The sequence below is a fragment of the Camelina sativa genome, chromosome 9 (assembly GCF_030686135.1).
Source record: "Camelina sativa cultivar CO46 ecotype springtype chromosome 9, ASM3068613v1".
Lineage (NCBI taxonomy): Eukaryota > Viridiplantae > Streptophyta > Magnoliopsida > Brassicales > Brassicaceae > Camelina > Camelina sativa.
This window is the reverse complement of record NC_141888.1, coordinates 17,467,738-17,482,875: the sequence shown is the minus strand read 5'-3', so window position 1 is coordinate 17,482,875 and position 15,138 is coordinate 17,467,738. Positions and strand designations below refer to the sequence as shown.

The 15,138-nt window shown below is 38.9% G+C and overlaps 1 long non-coding RNA gene across 2 annotated transcripts; it reads left to right on the top strand.

Moving 5' to 3' along the window:
• Window positions 1-9,179: 9,179 nt before the first annotated feature.
• LOC147938229 (uncharacterized) lies at window positions 9,180-11,113 on the top strand. Of its 2 annotated transcripts, none has more exons than XR_015566997.1 (4): window positions 9,180-9,382; window positions 9,659-9,819; window positions 10,386-10,625; window positions 10,719-11,113. It is a non-coding gene; the product is annotated as an uncharacterized LOC147938229 (long non-coding RNA). The 2 variants fall into 2 exon arrangements; XR_015566998.1 differs by having other exon boundaries at window positions 10,215-10,625.
• The last annotated feature ends 4,025 nt before the right edge of the window (window positions 11,114-15,138 follow it).

Genomic DNA, 15,138 nt, shown 5'->3' with positions numbered 1-15,138 from the left:
TGCTATATTAGGACCTTAAAAACTTTTAAAATCAATCATATAAATTATATTTTAGTCTAAAATTGTAATATAAATAAAAGGAAGTCCTAATCTAGCATTAAGGTTTAATTTTTAATTTCTGAATACGATCCCGAAGATCACGATTAATCTTGTTAAATTAGCGAGATTTGATTCTTTTTTTAATGATTGAGAGTATATTTTATCCCTTTAATAACTTTTATATTAATATGGTTTATCAATAAAATCTGTGGAAATAAATTGGTAATATTGATTCTAGATATTTGGAACCATATACGTGATCTTCCGAAAATAAATTTTGGAATATCCATGAACTATCAATTTGGAATAACCCGTTTAAGATTTTCTGTTACAGTTAAGGTTTTATTTGTTATAATTAATTTATGGATTAATTTATAATCTATGTATAACCTATTTGTAATCATTTATTAAAATTATAAAGTCTACCAAAACAATGTTGTGTACTTCCGTTTATTGTAAAGGGGATTTTCCAAAATTTCCGATCATCTATTTCCGATGATGACCATTGACGGCTTGCCGGTTCCGAGTAGGATTATTTTACTTGCCTCTCAACCTCACCTTCTCACCACGACACTTCCATTGTTCTCCGCTCTGACTCTATTGCTCGTCGATCCTCCTACGTTGCTCTTCTCACCGCTCGTCATGTTTCCCTATCAACTGAAACAAATCACAGTTGATTCAACCCCAGGCAGGATTCAAAACCACCACAGCGACACATGATCGAATGGAAGAGAAGAGAGGAGAGAGATAAACAAATAAAAATAATAAAAAAACAAATAGATACAGGGGTAATGATGTAACTTTTATGACTTTTGTACTGTGTAAATAGTGACGTTTTGTGTCAGTTAATTTTTCATTCGTCTGATGGTACAGATTACAATTACCCAAAAAAAAATCTTTTGAGAAAGCAGAGACTAACCAAGGACTTTAAAAAAAATCACAGTTTAAGTTGTACTATTGAGAAAGCAGAGACTAACCAAGGTTACAGAAAGCAAACAAGATTACTTAGCCCTAGGAAAACCATCAAAGTTTATCAATCTTCTCCGGAGATCTTTGCAGTAGAAGCGTACTAACTATATACAGCCTTAGAACAGCTGGAGTTCTGATTTACTTCTTCTTCCTTCCACCACTTCCCTTGGTTTTCTTATTTGCTGCTCCTTTAGTGGTACTCTCTGGGATCTCCTATTAAACAGTTAATATATATGTATAAACACCAAATTATGGATTGACATATCTAAAACACCTGAATCCCAATGTATAGTGTTCTAATTAATACAGGATTTTTAAGAATGGAGGCGCCTAGTCTATGTTACCAGCTCAACGACGTACACTAAACATATAGCTAAATAGAACTACAGAAATTATGGCAGATTGATTTTAAATGTTCACCGTGATATTTAAATTCTTGTGCCTAAGCCACCTCCAGCCACTTGAAAAGAAAGGTTGGAACCCGGGCATAGAGAGAACAGCCTAAGGCTAGCAATGTTATTGGAGGTGTTCCATCCAAAATCATGTAGAGAGAAGACTTTATTGCTGACAGCTGGTTTATACTGCTGCAGCAAACATTTGGTAACTTGTGATTAGGTATGTCAATTAGGGCCAAAGCCCGCAGGCTGGCCCGGCCCGATCCTAAAAAATACAGGGCTCGGGCTTAAATATATAATTTATGAAAAATTGTGTTTTTCGGTTCAGCCCATTTGGGTTATAGAATTTTTCGGGCTTAGCCAGACCGGGCTCGGGCCAACCCGAAAAACCCTTTTACAATTATGTTTGTACTTTTTTGTTAACATTTTTGTTTGATTGAAATATTTAATTAGTGATTTATAGTAAATAAAGTTTAAAACTCTAATCCTAGTTTTCATATCTACTTAATACTTTTAAAATTTTTATCTATGATATTTTATATGAATTATACATTGTTTTATATGGTTAAATTATTAAAATTTATTTAGTTTTAAACTTTTTCTTTTAAATTAAGTTGGTTGTAGTAAATATAGATGAGTTATTAAAATTTTGATTGATTTGTTTTATAGTGCACTTTTAAACACTGCTTTTTAAGGCTTATAAATTTGAATTTTTGATTTCTAAGATAAGTCCAAAAAAGCCTGAAAAGCTCTGTAGTCCTGTTAGAACCGAGCTCGGGCTTTGAAATATAGACTCAGAAATACTTCGGATCAGACCGAGACGGGCTCAAACATATGCGGACTTTAAGGGTTTTGGGCCGGGCCGGGCCGGGCCATCCCTATTGACACCTCTACCTTTGATCCAGTATATAGAGGAATCGCCTCAGAGGCAACTAGGCATACAAGTTTTCCCTAAAGTGTGTGCATATATTTCCATCCATTTCTGGACGTGTATTATGATTTTATGGCAGGCTATGGACACAGTGAATTCATAATCACAAGACGTAAGTGGAAAGCATGAAGAAGATCAACGTTTCAAGAACCACAAACCGGGGAATTGTTTTAACATTCATTTCGAAAGCCTTAAAGAGTAACTAATTAATTTGAATATGTAGAAACCGAGTTTCACACAATAAATTTGTTTGAAAGAGAAAAAAATTCAATGAAACTTTCTCTCTAAGAAATTGGATCAAACCTAAGAAGCAAATGGAATTGAAATCTCTTGAAGAGGAAGTTAGGGTTTTCTCTCAAGAACAATAAAGAATTATGGTTTTTATATTAATTGCTTGATGATCTACAATGAAGGGATTTCCCCTTTATTTATAGGCTTTCCTAAATTACAGAATATAGCTACTTTCCTAATTGACTTGCTCAAGATTAGGAAAGTTTCTTCTTCCTTGTTAGGTCAGCCGCCGGGCGATCTGAGAAGTTGGCTCCTTGCACCCGAATTGGGCTTTCATTCGAAGGCTTTCATCAACAGTGAATTGAACTCCCGGTTTAAATAACTAATTTAACTTATTGGTTTAGATCGGTATGATGGGGGTGCTAATACCCGCACCAATAGAACACTTGACTTTTACTTAATGCGTTCATCTTTGATGCAGAGCGAGAGCAGCAGCAACAGGGACATGAACAGCTGTTATAACATCCGCGAACCAAAAATTGGTTTTTGGGGATGGGTGTCGATCAACACCAAGGGGGTGTCGGTCGACACCACTAAATTCTGGTTCGACCAGATTGAGTTTTTAATCGATTTAGTTCTGTTTGGTTTTAGGAAACCATTGAACCGGGTTATTTAAGCAGGTTTCGACACAAGAAGGGTTTTGGGAAGTTTATTTTGTCGCCGCTTTGTTGTTTTTGAGAGAAAGGAGAGGAAATCATTGTTCTTGAGATTTTGAGAGAGATTGGTGAGATTCCTGGCTGTTCTTGAGAGTTTTGGAGCTAGGAAGGATCTAGAAGCTTGCTAGGAGGGTTGGATTTGTTGCTATTGGTCTTAATCTTCCTGCAAAGAGGTGAGTGCATGACCATGGCTTATCTAAGCTAAGATCTCTAGTTTTTCTGTGATTTGGTGCTTATGTGGTTGTTTCTTTGAGTTCTCTATGGTTTTTCGTCGCTGCTATGGCTGGGTTTGGCTTCTAGGAATGCATGGAGCGGATTGGAGGCAAGATTCAGAGTTTTTGATCGAAGGAAATCGATGCTCGGCATCGGTGTTGGTCGACACCAGTTGGGGTGTCGGTCAACACCAACGCGAGGACGGCTCGAGACTTTGGCGAGTGTTGATCGACACCATGTGGAGGTGTCGGTCGACACAAACTAGGGTTTTCAGGAGTGTCGGGCATGGTGTTGGTCGACACCAGATTGTCAGTGTCGATCGACACCATCTGGTGTCGGTCGACACCCTTCTTTCAGCTACGACGGATGTTGCATGCTTTGTATATTGCCTGGTTTGTTTATTGATTGTTGATTGTGGCATGTAGAGATCTTATTGCTTGTGTGTATAGCCCACTGAGTGTTTATCAAATACTCATGCATCTCAATATGTGTTTGTGGTGCAGGTAAAGGCAAAGTGTGATCATGGAATCAAGACAATAAAGAGGAGGATGTTCTAGGGACTCGGTTTGTTGTTCTCTGGCATTGCTAGGTTGCTAGAGTTGGGTCATTAGAACATTGCTAGGTTGCTGGTTCTATGTTTCCTGTTATTTGATTATTGGATATTGTTGATGTTATATTTATTGGTTATATTATTGGATATTGAGATTGGTTATTCCGCTGATGATTGTGATTGTGGTTAGGTGGCTAGTGGGTATGGGACTACTAGTTGTAGTTTATTTACTATATTATATTTATTATTTATTATATTTTTTTTTTTTAAAAGGTCGGTCCTTTCATTTTGGTATCAGAGCCCTTACGGTTCTAGGTTTGGGTTCACTAGGCTTTGTGCTGTAGATGTTTGGGATTTGCATGCTTTGATTGATTATGTGAGTTAGTCTATTGTGTGTGGCATGGAGTCCTAGAACATCCTCTTCGAGCCTATAGTGTGATTCCACGGTAAGTTTGTGTTTTGTGTTTTTGTGTTATGTTAAGATTGCTTGTTAGCCTCTGTTCTTGGAAGTGTAGTGGTTAAAGGTGTTTGAGTTGTTGGTTGTGGAAGAGGACGTGGTTGTGGTCATGGTCTGGCGGGTCCCGAGGCCAGCGAGTGTGTGGTCCAGAGTTCCACGAGGAGGTACGTCAGAGGGTCGCAAGCGTATCAGGAGGGACCAGAGAGGGTTAGCCGGTGTGAATGCCGGGGGTGCTGGAACCCAGGTGTGGGGTTGCAGCAGGTGGAGCCCAGGGTCGAGATGATTGCTTGGCAGATCTATTGGCGTGTTATTGGAGCGGCTACCGAGAGGGGTACTAGTGCAGGCTTTAGTTGTATCGCATGTGGCGGGGTGCAGCCGAGGGCTACGGATGTTGAGGAGTTTCCATCTTATGTTAGGAGGATGGAGCAGTTGTAGACGCCGGTGCGAGATTCTTCTCGAGAGGTATCGAGCCTAGAAAGGCGGATAGGTGGACATTTGTAGTTGGAGCAGATATTTTCTCTGTTTGGTGGGTAATCCAGTTGGATATTAGAAGTTGAGTGGGCAGGTGTAACATTGCAATGTTATACTTGGAACACAGGAGGTACTTTTGGTCGGGAGATGTTTATAGTGGTTAAGGATTGTTGCTCTTGAGGGGATGGTGATTCTCCTGAATACCAATAGCTCGAGGGGCTGGGGGCTCCGAGAGTGGCAGTGGGGATTATGTTCCCCTGAGGGGATGGGTAGTTCCCCTGATACCGAGATCTTGAGGATTGTGTTCCAAGAGTGAGACGGTATAACTCGAAGACGCTGGTCTGAGAGTGAGATCGGTATGGCTCGAAGGTTGCGACCTAAGGGTGGTGGATTTGGGAGCAAGCAATACCTAGGACGTGAGTATAAACAACCCGATTGAATGTAGACCTCGAGAGATTGATGGTGGTTTAATCTCGGGTTTTAGATGTGTTGACCAATGGGTCAGGGTTTTATGAACCAGAGCGGTTATGAATGTGTGGCTGTTTTGCCAAGATTGTGAGGCCGGTGGTGCTGGAGTCCCGGGAAGGGGGGGTTACAGCAGGTCTGAGCCGGGAAAGGCATGTTTGCCAGATACATAAGTTCACGAGAAGCCTTCATGGCAGGATAATATAATCGTTGCGACGATGTTGGATTACGTTCATTGGAGATGGACAGTGTTGCAAGATTCAAGGTTTTGGTAAGATTGCTGAGGGAGACAAGGCAAGAGGTTTGAGTTGGCGGCTTGCAAAGCATTTGACGCGGTGAATCAGAATGTGTGAACGTATGGTAATTGTTTTTTTTATTACGTTCGTATTGATGATTTGCTATGGAGAATTGCTAAGCGAAAAGCTAACTTTGTAATAAGCTATCTTGTGGAAGTTTTCCTAAGAAACAAGTTACCAGAGGTTCTTCGATGGACAAGAGATATTGATATCCGAGTGGTGGTGAGTTGATGTCGGCATACTTGATTTTTGTTTAGTAGAGCTGAAGACGCAGCTAGAGGATTTGTTGAGCAGGGGACTCTTTTGTCTTATCACTTCATTGTGGGGAGCGTCGGTGTTCGTCAAGAAGAAGGACGAGGTATGGGTTTATGAGTTTGTGGCGATATCGTTCGGGTTGACTAACGCGCCAGCAGCGTTTTTGAGGTTGATGAACAGCGTATTTCAGGAGTTTCTGGACGTGTCTGTCATCATTTTCATCGACGCTATCCTGGTATTTTCTAAGAGTCCTGAAGAGCATGCAGTGCATTTGATAGCAGTTTTGGAGAAGCTGCGGGAGCAGAAGTTGTTTGCTAAGTTGAGCAAGTGCAGTTTTTGGCAGCATGAGATGGGTTTCTGGGTCACATTGTTTCTGCAGAGGGAATTTCTGTAGATCCGGAGAAGATTCAGGCTATCAGAGATTGGCCTAGACCGCAGAATGCCACAAAGATCAGGAGTTTCCTTGGGTTGGCTGGTTACTACAGGAGAGTTGTGCAGGGTTTTGTAAGCAAGGCACGTCCAATGACTAAGTTGATAGGGAAGGATGTTCCTTTTATTTGGTCACAGGAGTGAGTGGAGGGTTTTGCAAGCCTGAAAGAGATGTTGACTACTACGCCAGTGTTGGCTTTGCCTGAGCAGGAGATGGAGTCTCTGGTAGGAGAGATCAGTGCGTTGAGGTTGTGTGCTATTTCACAGGAACCGTTGGGTTTAGAAGCAGTTGATAGAGCAGATCTTCTGAGTAGGGTGCGGTTGGCTCAGGAGTAGGATTTGGGGCTGGTGAATGCCTCAAAGGATGTTGATTCAGAGTATCAGGTCTTAGATAATGGTACTATCTTGGTGCATGGTCAGATTTGTGTGCGCAAGGATGAGGAGTTGAGAAAGGAGATCCTGAGAGAGGCTCATGCGAGCAGGTTTTCTATTCATCCATGAGCGACTAAGATATACCGTGATCTCAAGAGGTACTATCACTGGGTCGGGATGAAGAAGGATGTAGCTAGCTGGGTCATGAGGTGCAATGTGTGTCAGCTAGTGAAGGCTGAGCATCAAGTTCCTGGCGGGTTGCTGAAGAGTCTACCCATTCCTAAGTGGAAGTGGGATATGATTACTATGGATTTTGTGGTAGGATTGCCATTGTCCAGGACATTTGATGCTATTTGGGTCATTGTGGACCGGTTGACTAAGTCAGCACATTTTCTGGCCATTTAGAAGACTGATGGAGCAGCGGTCCTGGCTAAGAAGTATGTGAGGGAGATAGTCAGGTTGCATGGGGTGCCAGCGAGTATTGTATCTGATAGGGATTCTAAGTTCACTTCGGTGTTCTGGAAGGCATTTCAGGCAGATATGGGCACTAAGGTGCATATGAGTATAACTTATCATCCCCAGCCGTGTGTGGCCTTTGTGGCGGGCTGTTTAGCCATTGTGTGGCCTTTGTGGTGGGCTTTTTAGCCAATTGTGTGGCCTTTGTGGCAGGCTGTTTAGCCAGAGTGCCTGTTTAAGCGGTCCTTCGGGACAGATGGTCTTTGTGACGGTCCTTTGGGACGAGTGGCCTTGGTGGCTGTCCTGTTTAGGACATTTGTTTGGCCTTGGTGGCGGTCCTGTTTAGGACATTTGTTTGGCCTTGGTGACGGTCCTGTTTAGGACATTTGTTTGGCCTTGGTGGCGGTCATGTTTAGGACATTTATTTGGCCCTTGTGGCATGTATATGATCCTTGTGTGGTCATGAGGTATTCCAGTGAGGGGATATGTGGTTGGTAGGACATTGAGATGTTTTATGCGAGCCACGGGAAGGAAACCTGGATAGGGATAGGACTTAGACGTGTTCAGAATTGTTTGCTCGCGACTCTTGGAGGACTTAGGTTCTCCTAGTACTGCCATATTCTGAGACTTTGTGGCTTGGGAATATGGTAGGTATACCGACTTTGGATGACGATCCAGGGGCGCGCTGTAGGGTGGCAACCCGAGAGACGAGTTGGATTTTTCCTTATATATTATGGCATGCGGATTTAGGCCCGATGAGGAGCCAATATTATGGCATGCAGACTTAGGTCTGATGAGGAGCCAACCAAAACTCAAGGTTTAGGCCTATGGGTAAAGGAAAGTCCAAAAGTCGAGAGCAAATGACGCCTGTAGCGTGAGTCTATCGCCTAGAGGTGACCTTCTGTAGATTAGTCGGAGGAGTGCAGGCCGTGGAGACGGTTGCATGGTAGTCCTTGGCTGATGGTTGTTCGAGATTCGAGGACAAATCTAGATTGGTGGAGGAGAATTGTAACATCCGCGAACCAAAAATTGATTTTTGGGGATGGGTGTCAATCGACACCAAGGGGGTGTCGGTCGACACCACTAAATTCTGGTTCGACCAGATTGAGTTTTTAATCCACTACAAGAAAACATGGTTTTTACGACTACAGTTGGTGACTACAAATGTAGTCGCCAAAAATGGTGACTACGTAACGACTAATATACGACGATTTTACGACTACAAATATTTGGTTGTATAACAGTCGCTTTTTGGCGACTACGTATGGTAGTCGGTAGTTTAGTCGTAATTTAGCGACTATTTTATGACTATATTGCATACCAAAACATGTAGTCGCTAAATAGTCGCCAATTTAGTGACTAATATGCGACTCATAGTAAAGATTGCTAAGAAGTCGCATATCAGTCGCTATTTTAAAAAAAAATTATAAAAAAAAATTAATCTTGAACACTTAACCAAACTCCAAAAGCTAAATTATAAACTGTAAATCTTAGAAATTAATTATTCAACCATAAATTCATATATACAAATATATATATATGTATGTATACATAAAACCAAGATTCGAAAATTTATAAGAATATCTAATTATTATAGTATATCCAAAAACTGAGACCTAACACTTATAAAAATTACAGTTTTCCAAATCTTATATTTTTATCAAAACTTAACCTCAAATCTTAAAAGTTAAATCTATACCCCAAACCCTATACCTTAAATTTTAAACCTTTATATTGCATATACAGAAACTAAATTATACACGATTTAACCAAAATATAACCATTATATATATATATATATGTATAAAATCAATTTGTAAAACTATTTAGTATTTACATATACTTTAACCTTTCTAAAATTTATTAAATTAGTCATTTTTAAACCTAAAACTAATCATTTGGGCCTTAAAAAGCTTTGTATCACTTGGGGCTTTGATATAATCGAAATTGAGCCACAAAAGGAAAACAGAACACAAAAACAAAGAAATGCTAACCCTAGATTTTGTGCCTCCGTTCCTTGACAAAACAACATCACTCTCATTTCTCATTTCTCATTTCTCTATTTCGAATCGCGATGACTTGTCCGGCCAAGCCTCCGATCGTCGTCTTCCACGTCCCGTCGATTTGAGTCTGTCGGGTAAGTCTTCTTTCTCTAATCATCTCCCCCTTTTCTCTAGGACTTCTCGAAAAAACTATTAGATCTAAACCTTTCAGATCTGTTTTAGTCTGAACCCACAAAATGAATCTTCGTCGAAGATTTTTATTAACTCTTCCTCATTTCATTTCTCGTCTCTGCTCTCAAATCTCAAGCTTTCCCTGTAATTTGAAACCCTGATTTTACGTTTTAATCTCGAAAAGTCCAAGCTTGTTCTGTAATTTTTGTATTTCATCTTTGTATAATGGACACAATTAGGGTTTTCACGGAGGTTCCCGGATCTTTAAAATCGACTTCGTTCACAGTCAGCTCAGTTTTGGTGTGTTTATTTGATAAAACTCGATATGTGTTAACTGGATTTGGAGAAGTTGAAGAACATGTCAAGAAGCTTGAAGAAGCAGTTGGCTGGAAGAAGATAGGTAAAAGCCTTATGTTTATTTTCGATTATTACTCTTGTATATCAGATTATTTCAGATTGAGCATAAATTTTAGTTGCTTAACATTTTTTCTGCGAGTCCATGTTAGTCAAAGTTTCTAGGTTTGGTTTTTGAATATGAGAGTTTCTTCTCTTTCCAACCCAATTTCAAAGGAATAAATTAAACTTTGCCTTAAAAGTTCTGTGTCTTTAGTTTGTGTTTTATTTTGATTTTGAATATATTATATTTCAATTCGAGAAGCAAGCCACCGGATAAATAATTAGGTTTATAGCTCTGTTGATTGATTTGTGTTCTGTGATGATTATATTAAGGTGAGTAGAATCATATATTTGAGCTATATTAATTTGGGTCCTACGAAAATCTGAATCTTGTTTTAGGACCTGCGAGGTCATGTTCTTTTGTCTGTTCGTTGCAAGGAGGCTCATGGTCACCATGCTCAAGGGCTCTCATGTTTAAACCAATGCAGCACCCTTCGTTGTATTCAACCTGTCAAGAAGCTGTATAGATCAGTTTTCGCATCTAACAGTTAGGATTCTTTTGTGTTATAGATTGACATGGACACTATTGAAGTCAATAACCTGAATAGGCAATTCATATTCCGTCCTTCTCATGTTGGGCACTCCAAGGCTATAGTATATTTGCTTGAGCTAAGTCCAAGGGAATCCAGTTCATAAGAGAATTCATGTGACCATATAGACTCAAAGTTGTTAACCAAAGTTGTTGGGTTTGTTGAATCCAGTTTAGGAGGTATATGTGAGCAACCTGGGCTCATTCTCCATCGCTTCAAGGTATGTAAGCAGCCTGAGCTCATTCTCCCTCGTTTGTGTTTGTTAAATCCAGTTTAGGTATAAGTAAGCAAACTTCTTTCTTCTCCATTTCAGCTGATTTCTCTCTGATGGTGTCATTAAGCAACCTGAGCTCATTCTCCCTCACATTAAGTTCCTTAAGAGATGCTTCCATCTGCTCAGCTTCCTTTCTCCTTGTCTTGGGTCTCTACAGTTTGCTTCAAGTCAAAATCTTTAACATTCATCTCAAAAGCAAAAGACTTCTCATATGGGAAAGCAAAGCAACCTCGCTTCAAACATTAAACCCTTGATGTTTCTGCATTTCCCCCGAGATACCTCCAATATTTACTTTCTCTTTTTACTAGTATGATGTATTCTTATTTTTAATTATGTTTTTAGTTTTATTTTGTAATACATTTTTAATATCATGGTTTCATAACAATAAATATAGTATTTTTTTATTTTTAATATCAATTCATTCCAAAAACAAACCGTTATTCAATAAATTATATATCTATTTAAAAATAATTAATAAATATATATTATTATTATTATTATTAAAATAGTATATATCTCTATATATAATGTTGTATAAATACAATTTATTTAAATACATAATCGTAAATTAGTCGTCAATTAGTCACTAAATTTGGTGACTAAATTATGACTATTTTGCGTAGTCGTAAATTTAGTCGTAATGTAGTCACTAATAGTCGCTATTTGGCGACTAATTTTACGACTATTTATTTTAGCGACTCTCAATTTACAACTACTGGTTTTAGTCGCTATTTAGTCGTAACACACTGTTTAGCGACTAAATAGTGACTAATAGTGCAGTCGCTATTTGCGTGTTTTCTTGTAGTGATCGATTTGGTTCGGTTTGGTTTTAGGAAACAATTGAACCGGGTTATTTAAGCAGGTTTCGACACAAGAAGGGTTTTGGGAAGTTTATTTTGTCGCCGCTTTGTTGTTTTTGAGAGAAAGGAGAGAAAAGCATTGTTCTTGAGATTTTGAGAGAGATTGGTGAGATTCCTGGCTGTTCTTGAGAGTTTTGGAGCTAGGAAGGATCTAGAAGCTTGCTAGGAGGGTTGGATTCGTTGCTATTGGTCTTAATCTTCCTGCAAAGAGGTGCGTGCATGACCATGGCTTATCTAAGCTAAGATCTCCAATTTTTCTGTGATTTGCTGCTTATGTGGTTGTTTCTTTGAGTTCTCTATGGTTTTACGTCGCTGCTATGGCTCGGTTTGGCTTCTGGAATGCATGGAGCGGATTGGAGAAGATTGGAGGCGAGATTCGGAGTTTTTGATCGAAGGAAATCGATGCTCGGCATCGGTGTCGGTCGACACCAGTTGGGGTGTCGGTCGACACTAACGCGAGGATGGCTCGAGACTTTGGCGAGTGTCGATCGACACCATGTGGAGGTGTCGGTCGACACAAACTAGAGTTTTCAGGAGTGTCGGGCATGGTGTTGGTCGACACCAGATTGTCAGTGTCGATCGACACCATCTGGTGTCGGTCGACACCCTTCTTTCAGCTACGACGGATGTTGCATGCTTTGTATATTGCCTGGTTTGTTTATTGATTGTTGATTGTGGCATGTAGAGATCTTATTGCTTGTGTGTATAGCCCACTGAGTGTTTATCAAATACTCATGCATCTCAATATGTGTTTGCGGTGCAGGTAAAGGCAAAGTGTGATCGGGGAATCAAGACAATGAAGAGGAGGATGTTCTAGGGACTCGGTTTGATGTTGTCTGGCATTGCTAGGTTGCTAGAGTTGGGTCATTAGAACATTGCTAGGTTGCTTGTTCTATGTTTCCTGTTATTTGATTATTGGATATTGTTGATGTTATATTTATTGGTTATATTATTGGATATTTATTGGATATTGAGATTGGTTATTCCGCTAATGATTGTGATTGTGGTTAGGTGGCTAGTGGGTATGGGACCACTAGTTGTAGTTTATTTACAATATTATATTTATTATTTATTATTTAAAAAAAAAAAAGGTCGGTCCTTTTATTTTTGCAGGTCAATTGGTGACAGCTTGTCCTGTGGGAAGGTTATTAAAGGGTGATGACCAGGGTTCGAGGAACGCCTGGCGCACCAATAACCTACCGGTGGATTGGGATATCCACAGTGATGGGTTAGGATCGATGCCCTGCAGGGCCAGCTTGGGGTCCGTTGGGACTGTTAGCAGTGAGGCTAGTAGGCTAGCAGTAAAGATAGTGGGGTCCACGGGACGGGTTGTTACAGCTGTTCCCATGTTAATAGTGGCAAGTGAACCCACAAGATCAGCAAGCTTCCCCAGCGCCAGCGGACACCATATATCTGTTGGAATTTGAACCGGTTTATAACGATTTATAAAACTAGTCACAAATTCTAATGCCAGGATTCATGTAAATATTGAATCAAATCTATGTCATAAGATTATCAATATACCTGGATAGTTTGCAGCGGAAAAATGAACTAAAATAAACCAAAGTTGTAAAGCACTCCAAACGTTGTGCCTCTACTGGTATCCACACGCACACAAACGGGATCGAACGGGATGCTAGTGCCGTATAGATCAAATCTCGATCGTGACAAACACTTTTGTCTTTGGTTAGGTTTCGGCGAGAATCTATGTATGTCTATTAATCAAACGCAAAACGTCAATTATATATTGATCGCCGTTAACCTAACTCGTTTAGGTTTGCTAATGGGCCAAGCCCAATTCCCACTTATGTGCGTTTATAAACATACATATATATATCAAATATGACATATGTATTATATTAACATATTTTATAACTGCACAAATATAAATATATATATATATATATATGTATATCTCATATAACATATATATATTATATCAAACCCAACATTACATTAATCCAGTCTGTTTAGGTGTGTGACCCTGTAGGATCGAATAATATTAGCAATAAGCTTCTAAAGTCATTGATCATAAGAGGTTTCTAGCAAAACATTATGATCATCTAATATTATTTGACTTTCGAACCTTGACTATACAAGAGTAAGTACAAATGATTTTAGGATATTCCCAACAATCTCCCACTTGTACTGGAATCATCTATTCTGATAATTCCAATACTATGTTCTCCAACACATATTAATGTGATTGACTTTAATACTACATATCAATGACTCCATGAAACTTAGTCATAAGTCACCTCACATACTAGTCATTTATAGTTATTAATGTCCCATTTTAATAACCTTGACTAGGGACCTCAATAATTTATGTTATCTTTCATTTATAGGGTTTCATGATCAAGTCACATACTTGATGACCTATAATGATAAAATAATTTATTTTGGGACAATTATTTAGTTATCCAATAACCAAATAATAATGAAACAAATTTCATTAATTTGAAAATACATCAAATGTATGTAAACATGAACATCATATCATGATATAAAATTCTCCCACTAGAATTGATATCACATCTTTAGAAATCTAATGCCACAGCAGGATGAGTACATAGCATATTAAACATGTGCAAGACCTTATCTATATAAGTATCTTGACTTAGTTTAATTAATCTATCTATATAGATCCTTATTCCAAGAATGTACGTAGCTTCTCCCATGTCTTTCATTAAAAACAATTTCCAAGCCAAGTCTTAACATACTTAGAAAAAGAAATATCATTTCAATTAATTGCTCCCACTAGTCTTCTTGTAAACGCAAGACTCTTCTTTGTTTCTAATATAATCAAACTCTTTGACTATCTCATTAGAACAAAGACTCCATCTAAAAGATGTTTTTCCTGAATAGGTGGAGTACCCTACTACCACTGTACAACTTAGAAAGAAATTATCTCTAAAAAGACACAATTTCGAGCAACAAACACTTTGTTCTCGGTGTGGTTGTAAAAATAACCTTTGATCTATTTAGGATATCAAACGAACTAGCCCTTATAAGATTTGGGTACAAGCTTATCAATAATCAAACGTTTGATATAAGCTTCACAACCCCAAATTTTAGAAAAGACAAAGTAGGAACTTTTCCAGTCCATATCTCATATAGTGTCTTTTTTTTCAACTAATTTTGATGGGCATCTATTTAGCGTAAACGCAGACATTTCTAGAGCATATCCCCAAAAGGATAATGGAAGATCTGTGTGACTCATCATTGACCGAACCATATCAAATAAAGTCTGATTTCTCCTTTTAGACACACCATTCCATTGAGGTGTTCATGGAGGAGTCAGTTGTGAAACAGTTCCACATTCTCTCAGATGATCACAAAAAAACTTGGCTCAAATATTCTCCTCTACGATCTGATCGAAGAGCTTGAAATGTTTTGTCAAGTTGGTTTTGTACTTCATTATGAAATTCTTTGAATTATTCAAAAGTTTCAGATTTATGTTTCATAAACATAACCATATCTACTAAAGTCATCAGTAAATGTAATGAAGTACTGATAGTTTCCTCTGGCACCTAAGCTCATTGGTCCACATACATCTGTATGCACAAGGCCTAAAAAGTCACTGGCCCTTTCACTGT